This window comes from Lissotriton vulgaris, chromosome 9 (genome assembly GCF_964263255.1).
Source record: "Lissotriton vulgaris chromosome 9, aLisVul1.2, whole genome shotgun sequence".
NCBI classification, from domain to species: Eukaryota; Metazoa; Chordata; class Amphibia; order Caudata; family Salamandridae; genus Lissotriton; species Lissotriton vulgaris.
The window spans coordinates 1137130305-1137147702 of NC_141697.1; positions in this window are offsets into that span (position 1 = coordinate 1137130305).

Consider the following 17398-nt stretch of genomic DNA (forward strand, 5'->3'; position numbering starts at 1 on the left):
GAAAGAATGACTGCTTCAGTAGAATGACAAGGACGGAAGCCAGCCTGGTTAGGTGCAAGATACTCTGATTTTTCCAAAAATGTGGAGATGCTGTCACAGACACGAGCCTCCAGAAGTTTGGCACAGTATGGCAGCAGGGATATGGGTTTGTAATTAAGCGGTTCTAGCGGATTGGCTCCTGCCTTTTTTATGAGGGGAATAAGGAGGGCTTTTTTAAAATTGTTTGGAACTTTACCCTGTGTGAGCGATCCATTCAGCATAGAAAGTAGACCCCCGGGGATGCTATTTCCCACTTCTTTCAGAATGTAGGGGGGGGCAGATGTCATCAGGGGAACCTGATTTAACCTTAGTAAGGAGTTTAGATAGAATGGCGCTTTCGATGGGGGGAAAAGAATCCAGGGTCGCAGAATTGTGAAAGGTATCCACCAGAAGGAGGAGGGGCTGGGTGGTAGGGATACTTTGTTTTATAGTGCAAATTTTATCGAAGAAGAAGGAGTTTAACGAGTTGCAGAGCTCCTGAGTGGGGACCATCGGGAGAGAAGTTCTGTCACTGGCGCTAAGATTTTCCACAATGTTGAACAATTCTCTTGATTTGTTATGAGCATTGAGAATTTTTTCCGAAAAATAATCTGTTTTGTGTTTCTGAATGAGCTTTTGATAGTCCTTTCGAGCCTTGCAGTAGTTGGCTCTGTCTTGTTCTGAGTAGGCTGTTCGCCACTTTCGCTCCATTTGACGGACTTCGAGTTTAAAAGTTTTCAAAAGAGGTGTAAACCACCTGTGAGCGTCATTGGGGCGAGAGCGGGGAAAGTTGGTACAGGGAGCATGAGCATCAGCTGCCTGGAGTAGCCACCCAGAAAAGGCTTCTTCCATTTCTTCAATGTCCTGATCTAATGAGGGGAGGGAGGAGGTTAAGGAGCCAATAAAAGCGCGGATGTCAACATTCTTCCATATTCTGGTTCTTCCTCCTAGCTGGGGCAGGGGTTTTCTACTTCTTTCGGTGGTCATGGTGAAGTTGATCAAAAAATGATCCGACCAGATGCAGGGCATGATCGAATTGATAGCCAGGGAGATGTTTTGAGACCAAATTTGATCAAGGCTATGCCCTTTTTCATGGGTTAGAAGATGAATCTGTTGGGTAAGGTTCATGTCTAGGAGGGTCTCTTTCAGCATAGCTGCCTGAGAGTCTGACTCAGCAGAGTCCAGCCAAAGGTTGAAATCGCCCAACAACACGATTTTTTTGTGAGAAATTATTAAAGGGGCAAGCTGTTCTGCTAAAGATGCATGTTTTGAGGGGGACGGTATATAAGGATCAAAAGTAGTGATCCAGTGTTGGTGTCCATTTTAAAAATCAAGTTATCTGATCCTATTAGGTCAAAGGATGATAAGAGAGAGACTTTATGGGAGTTGCGAATAATCGCAGCGACCCCTCCGCCCCTTTTACCGGCTGGTCTGTCGACATGCAGAATATAGTAGTTTGAGGGAACTGCAGCTAAGATGTCAAGCAAGGATCCTGCATTAAGCCAGGTCTCTGAGAGGAATAAAAAGTCTGGTTGTTCGGCTTGGAGCAGGAGAAAAATGTCCATGTGATGTTTAACCATGGACCTAGTATTTAAGTATAGACATTTAAGAATGGTCTCAGAATCAGGAGAGGTTGAGGAAGGTAAAGAGGACCTAGGCCTGAGAGCTTTGCCAGGAATGAACTCAGGGTTCAAAATACCATAGGTGGCGGCACGCTTTAAAGCGTGAGCAGGTGGGGCGACTCCAGCGCTATCAGAGGGTCTAAGTGATAACAACGATAAAGAGGAGTATTAATAAAATTGTCCAGGGATTCTGGCCCCAGGCCCCGGACTGCCGCGGACGGGCGCAGACGGGCTTGACTTATGCGCGACTTCGGCGCGCATTCGTCGCGCCCGCTGCGCTCGTCCGCTGCGCTCCTGAATACACATTGTTTTTATGGCCTGCCTCCCGGGAGAACTAGACCGCTAGATCCGGTCCAGCTCCACCCAAGATGGCGGCTCGCCTCACCCTCCACGCAAACGGCACCAGCCGCGATGGAACAACTTGCAAGCAGGTCAAAGGCCAAGCACAGGCGTCAAAGTTCATCCATTTGCCAGACGCGTTTCAGGAATAATTCATTTCCTTTCTTCAGTGGCATTATTTCGAAAGAGGCAGAACATGATTCACTGCGCACTGCTTTTAAATTCCAATCACCTGTCTCAGAGGGCGTGACAATCCCTATGGCCCTCTGGGCGTTGTAGTGCGCTGCGGTGTTCCTCATGTGAGGCTGCTCATACTTCCTTCGATATTTTTTAAAGTTAGTAGTTCCCAAGTGGGTAGAAGCACTGTCCTGGCATAGAACCTGCCCCGCTTTTCAGCAGTCACAGTGTGCATATGGTCAGCACCACCCTGTACTGGCGCTGGACTCACCTTCCTTCCGTGAATGCTAGCACCATCATGACGCCAGCAGGGACCTGCAGGGAGGCAGTGGGCTTCACTCCACGATATATATATTCAACAAGTCAGGATGCCCCTGAGAGGATGCCCATTTGAAAAGTACTCTCCCTGGATTGAGGCGCTGAACACAAAACCGCCTCCTTCTTTCGATCTCGTGGAGCGGCTTAACACGTTTCAAACTTTGTTCTTAATCACAAGCCTGACACACAGGAAACAGCAAACAAAATGTATGGCACCTGCTCTTTATTCAAACAACCCCCCCTGTGGGCGTGGACTTCTGCCCAAGTGGGCGTTTGCCAAAAAGCATCATGGTATTCGCAGTCCATACATGTAGTATTACCCCAGTGGGTTTTGCTGTTAACCACAATTATGTCCATAAAATCCCTGGTGGGTAGATGCAAAGAAAGGAGTGCTGGAAAGTGCTCCATAAAGCAGTCCACAAAACTGGAGCTTTTCGTCCCGTTCAGTGCCACGCATTTCAAGGCGCTGCAGGTCCACATGGCTAGCGCCGGTTCATCCTCGCGGCTAGCCCAGCCGCAATACATTCAACAAGTCAGGATGCCCCTGAGATGGTGCCCACTCGAAAAGTACTCTCCCTGGATTGAGGCGCTGAACACAAAACCGCCTCCTTCTTTCGATCTCGTGTAGCGGCTTAACACGTTTCAAACTGTTCGTTCTTGATCACAAGCCTGACACACAGGAAACAGCAAACAAAATGTATGGCACCTGCTCTTTATTCAAACAACCCGCCCTGTGGGCGTGGACTTCTGCCCGAGGGGGCGTATGCCAAAAGCATCATGGTATTCGCAGTCCATACATGTAGTATTACCCCAGTGGCTTTTTGCTTTTAACCACAATTATGCCCATAAAATCCCTGGTGGGTAGATGCAAAGAAAGGGTGCTGTGGGCGTATGCCAAAAAGCATCATGGTACTCGCAGTCCATACATGCTCCATTTCCAGGGAGAATACTTTTCCAGTGGGCATCCTCTCAGGGGCATCCTGACTTGTTGAATGTATTGCGGCTGGCCCAGCCGCGAGGATGAACCACCGCTAGCCATGCGGACCTGCAGCGCCTTGAAATGCGGGGCACTGAACAGGACGAAAAGCTCCAGTTTTGTGGACTGCTGTATGGAGCACTTTCCAGCACTCCTTTCTTTGCATCTACCCACCAGGGATTTTATGGACATAATTGTGGTTAACTGCAAAACCCACTGGGGTAATACTACATGTATGGACTGCGAATACCATACACACATATGTAAATATATATAGAGATATATAGGCCCATCATGGCAAAAAAAACTTTTTCTTTTATGGTTGCCACCAATTCGAGATGGCGTTGTGAAAATCAGCAAAAATAAAAAATAAAAGTGCAGGTGCCCACCTATTTGTATTTGAGCTCCCAGGTGCGGTGCACCGAATAATGGGGGCGTGTTTTTTAATTTAAATAAAAGGGGGGCGCATGGGGCCCCCTTCCAGAGCCATATTCTAGCCTCGTGGGCTACCACCTCCCCTGGGCACTATATATATGCAGGCTGCCCATCCACACCCCAGGGACTGCCGCTTCCGTGTGGTAAACAATGTATAATAAATATGACTCGCCACCCACCGCGCTGCCCCATGGACCACCACCTCTCCAGGGCTCTGTGTAATTTGCATCCGGGCAGACCAACTTGGCCCGCTGGTGCCCCAGGGATTTCCACCTCCCCAGGGCAAACAATGTAAAATAAATGCGGGGCCTACACGGCCCGCACCGCAGCCTCAGGGTCCATCACCTCTCCGGGGCTCAAAGAAAATAATTAAGAGGGTCCATCATGGACCCCCAGCCCTGCAGACCATCATCTCTTCGGAGCTTAATAAACATTGGAGGGGGCCAAGCAAAGCCTTGTGAAGCCATGGAAGACCCTGAGAACCCCCACCCCTCAGGGCCAGCTCCTGCTACCTCCTGAGGTGCACATCCTCAGGAGGTAGCTGTGTGCTTTTGCTGGGTGGAATCTGACAGCTCCCACCAAGCACGAGCAAACATAACTCCGCTTTCTGCAAGCTGGAGCTGTCAAACAGCTCTGGCTAGCATAAAGTGGAGTTTCATCTGTGTTCTTGCATGCAAATATGCATGCAGGGAAACAGATGAAAACCTTGCTCTGACAGACAGGGTGCGGGCTTTCAGCAGCCTGCTGTCTGTCAGAGCAATACCAGCTCATGCAGAGGTGGGGAGCTAGCAGAGACCACAGAGGCCTTTCGGTTCCCTCCACGGTCCCCAACAGATTTCAATGGGTGCCCAAGGGGCACACAGAATAAAGAGGCCAGGCCCTGGGCTATAGGCTCCCCAGGGATGAAATCGACCTGGGAAGATGGCCTGATGGCCACCTTCCCCTAACAAAAATTAATTTAAAAAAAAAGGTCTGGCCCCGGGGGATGGGGCCACCGGGGCCAAAATCGGCCCGGGGAGGGGGACTGTGCAGCTCCCTGCACTAATACAAAATAAATTAAAATGAAAGGCCAGGTTCCAGGAGATGGGGTCCCTGAGGCAGTTTTAGACCAGAGGAGGGAGGTGGCCACGCAGCCATCTCCCCTATTTAAAATGTATTAATTTAATAGTCCCCCTTGATGCTGAGGGTCCTTGTGAGTCAATAACCCCTCCTGTTACCTCCAGTAAGTCCCACATAGCAGGATTGCTCAGAGCTCTTGAAAGGTCCTGTCTCCTTTCTCCATCACTCTGCATTTCACCTCCTGGCACACTACTGGTCGGGGGATAAAATCCCTTGGGTGGTAGGGTCCTTGTGGGCCCACAATACCTCCTATTACCTCCAGTAAGTCCTACACAGCGGGATTGCTGAAGCTCATCCGAGGTCCCGCCCTGTTTCTCCTCAACTCTGCAAATATACCTCCTGGCACACTACTGGTTAGGGATGAAGTCCCCTTTTATACTGAGGGTCCTTGGGGGCCAAGAACTCCTCCTGTTACCTCCAGTAAATCCCACACAGTGGGATTGCAGACAGCTTTTGAGAGGCCCGCTCCCTTTCCCCACTATTAGGACATAGAATTGGAAAACCTTGAAAATTCACAAAAAAAAACAAAAGTCACAGAGACGCCATAGTTAGGAAATAGAATTAATAAAACCTTGGAAATTCACTGAAAAAACACAAAGGTTACATGGACATTACAGTTAGGCTCAGATTTCACCAGTACTTACGTGAGCTAAATATAACCTACACCCCAGCACTACACTGCTTATGGCCTCACTTATTACATCACTTATAGCATAGGGCTTTGAAGGCTGTCCATTGTGGGATCCTATGAGAAGGTGTAGGCGTAAGAGAGGAAGCAGGCTTGGTGTTGTCAATGTGCTGTCGGACCTTTACTATGTTTGATTGAATACTAGATTTAGGACATTTCAATTTTTGGGGATTATGGAATAGGTGGGTCCAACAGTGCTTGATTGTCTTGAAAAGTGTTCACCTTCTATTGATGGCTACATTGATGGTGTTGGCTGATGTGATGAGCTGTATGAATTTTGGCATTGTGATGTCGTCTGAATTATGTGTCTGTTTTTCTTCCATTATCTTTCCTGTCTGCAGAAGAATCATTTATTGTCTGCAAGGTCTTTCAAGTACAAGGGTACTGAAGGCTTTAGTTTGCACTTTGGTGTTTTATTTGGGGTGTGAATGTTCCCATATTTTTCCCAAAAATGTTTTGAAGTTGTGACATGTGAAGTTGATAAGGTGAGAGATGATTTAAAGCATTTGGTTCTCTAAGGAGAAGTCTCTGAAGGATCTGAAGGTTTGGTCTTCTCTCATGAGTTTACATTGCTTTGTTGGTAGGGCACTTAGAAGAGAGACAGGGATGGTGAAGTGGTTGGTCCAGTGAAGGAGTATGGGTATTTTGCATTTGATTATTGGTGATATAATGGAAAGGTTGAGAATGTAGTCTTTGCTGTGTGTTGTTTGAGTGATATGCTGTACTACTTTGAGTGTGCCGATGAGGTTGAGGTAAGTGTCTCTTGTTTCTTTTGAGCTGGTGTTGTCTGGGTGGTTGATGTCACTCAATAGGGTGGTTGGGGCATGTCATATGGATGAGGTAGTGAAGAGAAATGAGAATTCATAAATGAAGTCCTTGTTATGCTTGGAAGCTCTGTAGATGAGACGGGTGGAAGTGGTCTGAGTTGCATGGTGTGGAAAATTGCATTGTAGCAAGTGATTGCTACTTGCTTACCTAGGGTACAGGACCAGCAGGTTTTATGGATAACAAAGAGGCCTCTTCCTGCCTTATGTGTGTGGTCCACGTGATGGATACTGTAGACTGTGGGAAGAACAACTTCTGGAATTTGAAAGGATGCAATCATACATGTGTGATGAAAAGGGCAAACTTGTGATACCTTTAGGAGTTCTTTAAATTTTGAAGCACGGCGTACTGCAGAGTGAGCATTAATGAACATAGTTATGTATGTTCTGTAGTATTAGAGTGTATGGCTCTTGGTAGGAAGTGTGAAAGGTTGGGTCCATATGTTGTGGATTGCAATGAGAATGCTTAGATTATTTAGACCCAGGTGTGATTGTGGGGATTGGCAGTAAAGCTGCTGGATGAAGCATGTTATTATATTTTATCTTGCAATTTTCAATACAACATGGATATTGGCCAAAGACCCTTCCTGGTCCTATCAAGCACACACGGGCAATGCCTTTGTCTGCCCTTTGAAATAGGGTCCCGTGCAATCAGATGTCCTGAAGCTGTGCCTGAAGTAGAGGCAGTTTATAATTTGAGTGGATGGTTGCTGGTAGGGCCACTGGCACTCTTTTCTGGAGTACAGCACTTATTTTTTCTCATCAGACATTTATCAAGAGCAATAGAGAGAAATTATACAAAGCAAAAAGACAGAGGAAGTGAAAGACAGAAACAATTTCACAAAGTGAGAAATCAGGGACCTGCAAGAGTACGATTAGCATGCAGGTGGTGGCTTAAAGAGGCAAGAGGTGGATTTAGCAATATACAGCATTGGTATTAGGTGCACCCACATTCAATTGCACTGTCCGCAGGCTTCTGAGAAGAGCCCTGGGATCCAGCACCCATTCTTTTAGAATTTAAGCACTGGGTAGAGGGAAGACAGGATCTGATATCACTTCCTGTGGAGATAGATAATAAGAAATGCAGTAATGTTGTTTCCTATGCAGCTGGGTAAAGGGAAATAAAGTTCTAGTGCATCCAGGTATGGTGGGTCAGTGGACTAATGCATCCACTGCAGGGGCCTGTGTTCAATCTCATCGTCACAGGTTCAAATCCCTGCGGGTCTACTCAGCCTTTTGTCCATTTGAGGTTGATAAAATGAGTACCATTGAGTTGGGTAACAATGTACATCTGTTATTTTAGCGCCAAGATGCCCCGTTGCTGGGGTGAACATGCGCTTCACAAATACACCTGTTATGTTATGTCTTCTTCTCCAGTGATGTCACATCCTATGGAGATGGATAATGTGAAATGTAGTGGTGCATTCAATTCTTGTGAAGATGGATGATGGGAAGTAGGCCTTTGCTTGTTTCTTGCTTGAAAGAAGGCTTTGGTGGGAAACTAGTGATGTTACTACCTATTTAGATGGATGAAAGCCTGATTTTCTGTGGCCATCTGAGTGGGTAGATGTGATGAAAAAGATGTGTGCAAACTCTGAATGTTGATTGTCCTATTATCTGTTGTACGGTGCACTTATCTATCCTTCTCTCAACACCTTCTTGGCACATGCACATTGACTCTCCAAAGTATTGGTAAAGCACATAGAGTTCATGGGAGGGTGGGAGGATTGGTGGCTTAAGAGATGTTGTACATTGTTTGTAAAAGAACAGCTGAGGAGTTAATGACATCAAATTTGAACATGATTGGAGAATGTTTGATGCAGGATATGATGAAAGATATTAAAATGAAGTAGAAACACACATGTGGGGGTGTTGTTTTCAATGTCCTGGGCTAGATGTTACTCCCATATGCTACTTAGTAAGGGTTGCAAGGAGGATCAATGCTGCTCCCCAGAAGTTCGATCTTTTGTGAAATATATAAAATCATATGAAACACCAAAGCCAAGATGAACAAAATATCTTTAGGGTGAAAAAAAAGATGAAGCCGTTATAATAAGAACTATCTAGCTCTAAAATTCCACAAGATCTGCAAAGACTAAGGGGCATGTTTAAGTGCTCCCATGACTCTTCCGCCACGCAGCATGGTGCATGAGCGTCGCAATTCAAAAATTGTTTTATGATGCCAAGCAAAGCCACCTTGTGTGACCTTGAGTGGTTTCATAAATCTCGAGTAAAGCAACACAGCTCAAATCACTGTGTTGCATCACTCTGCGCCTAGGAGACATTCCATGGGCATTGAGTTGGTGTCCCACCCAACCTCCATGGGCATTGATGCATTTTCAGGTTTACCAGAACTAGTAAACCTGGGAATGCACCAAAAAGAAATGTCTTCACAGGGGAGGTGTAACAATGAGAAATATCTTTATTTCTCCTTTCTAGGTGTGCTGCATTCTGCTGCACACCTAGAAAGAGGAGTTTGCCACTCAGGATTTGCCCCTCAGTATTCTTTTTGTGCAGGAAGGTCCCCTTTCCTAAATGCAACATCGGCACCCTTGCACCATGCTGCAAGGCTGCCTCCATTGTCGCTAAGCAGCCATAACAGCGTCAGTGCAGTGACAACGACAGGAATGCATCATATTCTTTTAAATACTGCGCGCTCCTGCCCTTTCCCTCTGACGCAGTGCAGCAAGATGACTTGCTGTGCTGTGCAACATTCTCATAAATATGCCGCTAGGTACTATTGTATGTTACCATTACCCAACTGAACATGCACAATGTAACCAGCCCTTGAATGTTCAAACTCTAATATTCCTTCACCATCCAGTACACCAGTGAGAATGCCATCAGAGGGATTTCCATATCTTAAGGCTGTTCCATCATTGTCATTCTCAACAGCTTTTCTTGCATACAGCTGCCATCTGTTCCATTCTGGTCTGGGGCATGACAAAATGTTCGAATTATGCCATGTCCTGCAAGAAATCTTGCAATATACCAGGTGCACTCTTTTTTATCAAAAGCAAACTCCTGCTTTCGGGGTTTGTCTTTGAAAAGCATAGAGTGCAAGGTATCAATCCTTTTTTTTCTGAAAATGTGCAGGCCATGTTGGAAGAAACACTTTCCGCCCTGCCAGACGGGCAGAAAACTCTAGACTGGGGAAGTTGGTCAACGATGAGTGAGTGGAGACAGCGCTTTCCACATCCAGTCGCTTGGGAAGCTTCCCAACAATCAGACGAGGCCCTAATTTGTCCCTTTTTGGAAATTAATCTGCAATCCTCAGGTTGCTAAGATTCTAACATGATAGAAACGAGAATGAAATAAAGTGAGGGCAGAGAAAGGAAATATGTGCATTTGGACATTCCAAAGTGAAATGTTAATGAAAGGGTAACAACCAAAGGAAGCAAGTCGTGAACAATAAAAATCTGAGAAAATAAACACAAAATAGGAGTAGGAAAAAAAGCAAAGATAAGTACCAAGTGTAAACGCATCGTTTTCAATTTTAGTTTACATTTATACTTTGGATAAGTATTTGACAAAGCATGACAAAAATGTCCCTGTTCCTAAACAGTTAGATTGCAATGCCTTGTATGAATTACAAACTGTTCTCAGAGTTGTAGCCCACAAACTTTAAAACAAGCAAATATCTGATTTAATATCTTGTTACCATTTAACATAGAAGGACAATTTATCTCACAAGGAGGTAAAACCTCGCAAATGCAGTTCATACAACGAAGATTTAAACGTGGTGTCTCTGACATTAGTAACCTGGGGCCCGATTCACAGAACTAACTTAAGACAAAATCCTAAACTTACTACTTTTGGTATTCACAGAAGTTAGGATTTTGTCTTAGGTTTGTCTTAAGACAGACTTAAGTTAGGATTTTGTCTTAAGTTTGTCTTAAGTCTGTCTTAAGTTTGTCTTAAGACAAACTTAAGACAAAATCCTAACTTCTGTGAATACCAAAAGTAGTAAGTTTAGGATTTTGTCTTAAGTTAGTTCTGTGAATCGGCCCGATGTGAAGGTGTGACACTCAGAGACAAAATTACTCAAAAACAAACGAGTAAAACAAATAACATATGTTCAACACTAAAAATAAGGAATTTTACAACGAATTAAGAAAGCAATGAGGAGTAAAATAAACAGAGAACATAAACCTAACAGTAAAGTAAAATGAAATAGGGAGGATAACACTACCTCTAATATTCCCTAAGTGGGTCAAAAAGCTTCAGTTTAATTTGTCTAGCTGTATGAGTTAATCTAACCTATCCACTTCCAAGACCAGTCAGTGAAAACACTTCTAAATGGACCTAGTTTGAATTAACTTAGAATTGTTCAACACTATTAAAAAAACACACCTTCACACAAAATTACCTATATTCTAAATAGTTATTGTCTCATGAAATGCTGCAACTCTTTATTAATAATGTGCACAAAACAACTGTAAATAAAAGTAGCAACCCAATAAACCTCTCACTAGTCACTTTGCAAACTCTTCTGCACACTTCTGCAGTTCACAAGGTCTCAATATGTTATTAAATTAGAAACCGAAGACAGTACCACTTAAATTCCATCTGTATAAATCCCTTTCAAGTACAGTGTTTCAAATGCAAAACTGTTCTTCATTCAGCATTATCATAGGCAACACAATAAGATTCAGAAAGCTACATTCTCTTCATACCAGATATTGAGTTTTGATTGACCTTTAGTAGTTTCCTTTCCTGTCTCCACTCAGATGCTATAGAGAGTTACAGATGATGGAGCTAAGTTCATTGTACAATCTAGTAGTATACTAATCATACAAACCCCGCCACTGGTCATATGGTACCTTTGTTCGTGGACAAAAAGAGTAGCTTAGGAGCTAGCATTTAAATACATTTCCATAAAAAAAATAGAACCATTAGGCTCCACAGGAAACAGCAAGGACAATTTAAATAAATGTAAAAAGGATTCATTAACAAGATTTGAATAATTCAATTACATTGATTCATTAAAAATTCTAATGCAAGCAATCATCTGTTATAAATGTAAATATTCCAACAGTCCATAGTACAGGCAAACGAAAAATGGAATGTTAGTGGGAATTACATAAAGAATACAGCATATCCAGGAGGTGTTCCATAAAGGACATCTCTAATCTAAATTAAACCAGCATGGTACGAGGTGTCAGCTTCAGAAAACCAAGTACAGGTCTCTCAACAGGGGATTATGAATGCTTAGGCATAAACCCTTTGCATTCAGGCTGTGGCCGTGGAGAGCAGCAGAGCAGAGAAGACTCTCCTAACTAGTCTCGGGCAGACATTGTTATAATTTGACAAACAGATTATTTTCAATAATTCAGCTTGTTCCCACTGCAAGAACCAATCAGCTCTCTGCAGACTATGGGAACAGGTATACTCCCCACTTTCTCATGCTCGAACACTGATCCAATTCCCAACAGGTATCAATAGGAAGACAGTTCAAAGGATGTATGCAATATGCATTACAATTGAAAAGAAAAGGAGTCACTGTAAACTTGAGGACAAACGGGTATTATTCACCATTTAGAAAGCTAGGCAGGTCTTTTTGCAAAATCATACAGTTAAAACAGCACTGTATACAATAAATGGGGTGACAACCCGGTGGCACTTGGTGCAAGTGGTATATACATGAATATGTACAGTGAGTAGTGACGGTAGTGCAAGTGCAGGGGTGAAAACAGCGTGGTCGGCGCAAAGTGACAGTGAAAAATACACAGAGTAATGGCTCCAGGGATTTAAGTAGTAATCACTTAAAACAAGATTCAATTCCAGGAGTACAAAACAGGTAAAGCGCCATAAAATTAGGCTGTATTGTCGACGGCGTTTCGATCCTCTTCACTCGGGATCATCATCAGGACGGGGTTGTCGGGGGAAGACAGTGAAATCCGCTGCTGTCAAAAGTCGTGCAGTCGGAAGGGCTGGAAATTAAGGTCCGGAGCTGAAAGCAGGGGTGTCTTGAGTAGACGGTGAATATCAGCGTCTGAATCAATCAGAGGTATGCCGGGTGGGTGATTCCAGGGTGTAGCTTCAGGAATCACCCACCCGGCATACCTCTGATTGATTCAGACGCTGATATTCACCGTCTACTCAAGACACCCCTGCTTTCAGCTCCGGACCTTAATTTCCAGCCCTTCCGACTGCACGACTTTTGACAGCAGCGGATTTCACTGTCTTCCCCCGACAACCCCGTCCTGATGATGATCCCGAGTGAAGAGGATCGAAACGCCGTCGACAATACAGCCTAATTTTATGGCGCTTTACCTGTTTTGTACTCCTGGAATTGAATCTTGTTTTAAGTGATTACTACTTAAATCCCTGGAGCCATTACTCTGTGTATTTTTCACTGTCACTTTGCGCCGACCACGCTGTTTTCACCCCTGCACTTGCACTACCGTCACTACTCACTGTACATATTCATGTATATACCACTTGCACCAAGTGCCACCGGGTTGTCACCCCATTTATTGTATACAGTGCTGTTTTAACTGTATGATTTTGCAAAAAGACCTGCCTAGCTTTCTAAATGGTGAATAATACCCGTTTGTCCTCAAGTTTACAGTGACTCCTTTTCTTTTCAATTGTAATGCATATTGCATACATCCTTTGAACTGTCTTCCTATTGATACCTGTTGGGAATTGTTTACACTTACAGTCTACACCCATCCCAACTTGGTTTATGGGTTCCCTCCTGTTTATCCTATACACGAACACTGATCCATGCATGGCTGTGTTGTTGAGTTGCTACGCCAAGCAGACTGTTGACTTCAGTCAACTCATCCCACGAGTCTCTCTCCCACACTGACATCTTCTTTTATTTCATGAGAACCTCACTATAAGTTGTCTAATACATAACAAATATATTTTCACTAGCTATCTAAAAGACATCGAGAAAAACACAGCATCTGCAATGGAAAAGCACATAAGGCGCAAAACAAAAGAATATAAAAATGTGCAGGCCTTTCAGCCTTTCACGTGAAAAGTTGACACTCAAAATAGAAAAAGTGGCTAACATTAACTATTTAATCATGTTAATCCAGGTGCTGCTTGTAATAGCGAAATGCAGTCACCCACTGGAAATTCTATAGGTATATGTTATTTTGCAAAGTAAATCACATTTTGTTTACAAATGTGTTAATTATGCAAATGTAAAATCTTGTTCCTCCACAGGCTAAGGTATTCTCAAAATGTACCTCAATATAAAATACAAAAATAAGTTGAAATGCGACTTAAACAAAGAAACAAGGGGCCATATGTGTCAAGGTACCCATTTGCGAATCTGAAATTGCAATTTTTTGCGAATCGCAGATTCAGAATCGCAAATTGGTATGTATGTAACAAATCGCAATTAAATAGTGATTCTGTAAAAATCGCTATTTATTTGCGAGATTCCCAAAAGCGATTCCTTAACCGTAAGAAATCGCAATTTTGCGATTTCTTAACGGGAAAAGTCGCAAATTTGCGAATTTCTTAAATCAGCTAATCGGAAACTCAGGTGCAGCTTGAGGAGATCACAACCAGGAAGTGTGACTACCCATGCTGCACCTAAGTGGAGAGTGAACTCTGCATTTTCCTCAACATGGCTGAAACTGGAGACATGCCCAGCCAGGAAACACAGCAGCAGCAACAGGGGGAATGTTCAAGGAAGAGGAAACAGAAATTCTCTGAGGCTGAACTGGAGGCATTAATCCAGGAAATGGTGCTCAATCATGAGCTTCTGTTTGGCAAAAAATCTTTGAAGGTGCCAGAGACCCGCAAAAGGTGCATTTGGGCTGATATACAGCAGAAAGTGAATGCAGTGGGGGTGACACACAGGAGTGTGGATGAACTTTGAAAGCGTTGGTATGATCTGCGCCAGCGCTCAAAGGGGAAGTTGGCTGACAGGCTGGAGCAGTCCAGGCACACCGGTGGAGGGACCTCAACAGTGTTGGACTCAACACCTCTGGAGGAACTGGTGGAGGGGACCCTGCAACCAGAAAGTGTTATGGGTGTGGCTAATCTAGACAGCTCCGAGCAACCAGTATCTGGACCAGATAGGAAGCATGCCATCACACACCTGACACCCCCTAAACACCCCCCAGCAGCGACCTAGGGACAGGAAAAAAGATTTGTAGTCCAGAGCAGGTACATAGGCAAACACAGCAATGCATTATGGGAGATGTAGTCACATGAAATTTAAAGTTGTGCATTTTCAGCCAGCCAGTCCCCAATAGCATGTGCAGGTCAGGAAAGGAAAGTACTTAACAAATGTAATTCCAAACGGTGAAATGTATTATTTGCCAAGTGCAAGTGAGTACAGTTAATATATGTGTGCGATTATGTCCACAGCACCATCTGCAACACAGCCTACAGGCAGTGGAACTTTGGTTGATCATCCAAACTTAGGAGACGCAGGGCATGAGGGGCACACAGATGGGGAGGACAGCCCCGTCAACCCTCGAGAGCAACAAAGAAGACACATAGTCAGACCACTACCCCCATTGGAGGGCGAGGCACAGGACAGCGATGTAAATGTGCATCCCGAGCCCACACATCCACAACAAGAAGTCCGTGCACAAGCTCACCAAGTCCCACAAGGCACAGCCAGGCGCAGACCTCGCACGACCAGCAGTACTGACGATCCGGGTGAGGGAACAGTCTTTGCCGGCCTGGAAATTTATATGTTTCAGGTGCAGCGCCTGCAATCCAAAAACATAAAATCATTACAAAGAGAGGTGAGGGCAGGCTTCAGGGGCATAACAGGTGAACTGAGGGGTGCCATGCAGGTGCTTTGTGAAGAACTACGAGCAGACCGTGCTGCTAGGTGCCGAGAGCTGGGGAGTTTGTATATTGTGGATGGATTAGTGGTTAAATGCAAAAGTGTGATACTGGGTGGATCCAGTGCTTCATTTGAGCCTGTGTTGTTCGGTGCCTGGCACCGGCACTTAGTTGTTAACACTGGCGTTTGTCACAGTCTGCCACAAGGTGGTGCTTTCTCTCTAATTTACAGATAGCCATAATACAGGTCATTATTATTTCAAAATACATAAAAAAATATTATTACCTGCCGCCAAAGCCATTCTTATTGGTTTGGAGGCCAGAAATAGTATGAATTGTCATACTTGTAAGAGTGTGATGGTTAGAAGTTGTGTTGTTACTATCGTTGGCAGCGTTGCAGGGGCAATGTGTGGTGTAAACTGCAGTGGCCTCCTGACGAGAGCCCTGGCCCCTATTTTGTTTTACAAATTTAGCATGTGGATGAATGAAAGTTTGAGTGACTTAGTGCATGGGTGATGAGTCACTGTGAGAACAACAAAGAGATACTTTCAGATGTACGCTAGACCTAATGAAGATGATGTATCAGAGTGCAGTACAGATTGCATTACTGCTTGTGGTTTGCATTAGTAATGTATATAGCTTTTCACACTTTCATGTTGTTGCCTAAGGGCATTTTAAATGACATCCGTTACTATTATGCCATAAAACTCAGTTTACAGATCTCGGTTGGATGAAGAGGTAAATTAGCCTTGTCAGGATTTGAAGTCTTGACTTTGGATGGACAACCAAGGATTGCAGTACAATCATGGAAAAAAGGTATTACAAAATTAGAATTTATTGCTAAAATCTGTTTGCACACAGAAAACAGTGATAACATCAACTAGGAGCATTTATTTCATGCAAGCTTGTAATTGGAAATACGGCAAAAGTGTAAAATGCAGGAGAGAATACCACAGCATTCCCTTTATATTTTTTTCCATATAAATGTTTGCATGAACATTTCAACCCGAGAGCTCTGCTCACAAAAAACAAAATTGTAACATAAAGCATTAAAAACAAATGCACATTGCCTCTGTCTATGAATACCAGTATACATAGTGCATAGAACAGCATAAACAGAATTTGCTCCCCTGCGTGGGATTAAGTGATGATGCAATTCCGTTTATGGTTGGTATTAAAATCCAATAAACAGATTTTTGGGGAAAAAAATGCATAAAAAATGCACATCAGTGATTTGATTTCACCAGGGTATGAAGCCTCAAAATGATTCCAATAATAATTACAACAAGGGGTGGTGAGGGACAGAGTCTCTGAATTAAGCAGAAAGCTCTCACCCAGTCAAGAGATCAGGGCTAGATCCAACACCGTTTTTTAGCTCACTGCACCATCCCAGTTTCAGAACCTGGCTGTATGCAAATTAGTCTGTTCCTGTCCCAGTGCATGATGGGAACAGGGCAAACCAAACTACAAAAGCCAATTCTTACACTGGGAAGGAAACAAGCTCCCGGGGACCGGTTTCTGGCATTACAGCCGTCTTCGGCCCGGTTTGCTTGAATCCTGATGGTGCAATGAGCAAGGGTCTCACATCTGAGAATACCCTTCCACGCTTAGGGTGGACAAAAATAATTACAACAAGGGGTGGTGAGGGACAGAGTCTCTGAATTAAGCAGAAAGCTCTCACCCAGTCAAGAGATCAGAGCTAGATCCAACACCGTTTTTTAGCTCACTGCACCATCCCAGTTTCAGAACCTGGCTGTATGCAAATTAGTCTGTTCCTGTCCCAGTGCATGATGGGAACAGGGCAAACCAAACTACAAAAGCCAATTCTTACACTGGGAAGGAAACAAGCTCCCGGGGACCGGTTTCTGGCATTACAGCCGTCTTCGGCCCGGTTTGCTTGAATCCTGATGGTGCAATGAGCAAGGGTCTCACATCTGAGAATACCCTTCCACGCTTAGGGTGGACAAAAATAATTACAACAAGGGGTGGTGAGGGACAGAGTCTCTGAATTAAGCAGAAAGCTCTCACCCAGTCAAGAGATCAGGGCTAGATCCAACACCGTTTTTTAGCTCACTGCACCATCCCAGTTTCAGAACCTGGCTGTATGCAAATT